The sequence below is a fragment of the Nannospalax galili genome, unplaced genomic scaffold (assembly GCF_000622305.1).
Source record: "Nannospalax galili isolate Female #2095 unplaced genomic scaffold, S.galili_v1.0 scaffold1421, whole genome shotgun sequence".
NCBI lineage: Eukaryota > Metazoa > Chordata > Mammalia > Rodentia > Spalacidae > Nannospalax > Nannospalax galili.
In genome coordinates this window covers 635,836-636,506 of record NW_008345746.1, presented here as the reverse complement: position 1 = coordinate 636,506, position 671 = coordinate 635,836, and positions in this window count along the sequence as shown.

Sequence of the window (671 nt, the reverse complement as noted above, 5' to 3'; positions counted from 1 at the left end):
TTCCTCATATCTTAGATCTAAGGGACGAGAGGGCGTGCCTACAGCGCTTCTGGATGGGGGCGGGGCCGAGGGCGTGTCTACAGCGCCTGAAGGGTCCCGGGCAGAGAGCGCGTCTACTGCGCCTGAGGAAGAGGGTGGGGCGAAGAGGCGTGTCCATTGCGCCTGGGGAGGGAGGCGTGGCTGGGATGGAGGGCGGGTCTATTGAATGCTGAGGAGGCGGACTGGGGGCGGGTCCGAAGGCGTGTCTACACCGCCTGAAGGGGCTCAGGCTGACGAGAAGGAGCGTCTGCTGAGCCTGCGGTGGGGCGGAGCTGGTGAAAGGAGCGTGTCTACCGGGACTGTGGAAGGGGGCGGGGCGGGGCGAGCGCAGGCCGAGGGCGGTACCACATACTGACCCTGTTGCGAAGGGTGGGGCTGCGGGAGGGGCTTAGTGCGGAAGGCGTGTCTACACCGCCTGAAGGGGCTCAGGCTGACGAGAAGGAGCGTCTGCTGAGCCTGCGGTGGGGCGGAGCTGGTGAAAGGAGCGTGTCTACCGGGACTGTGGAAGGGGGCGGGGCGGGGCGAGCGCAGGCCGAGGGCGGTACCACATACTGACCCTGTTGCGAAGGGTGGGGCTGCGGGAGGGGCTTAGTGCGCCTGCGTGACGCGGCGGCGGCGCGTTCGCTCCTACC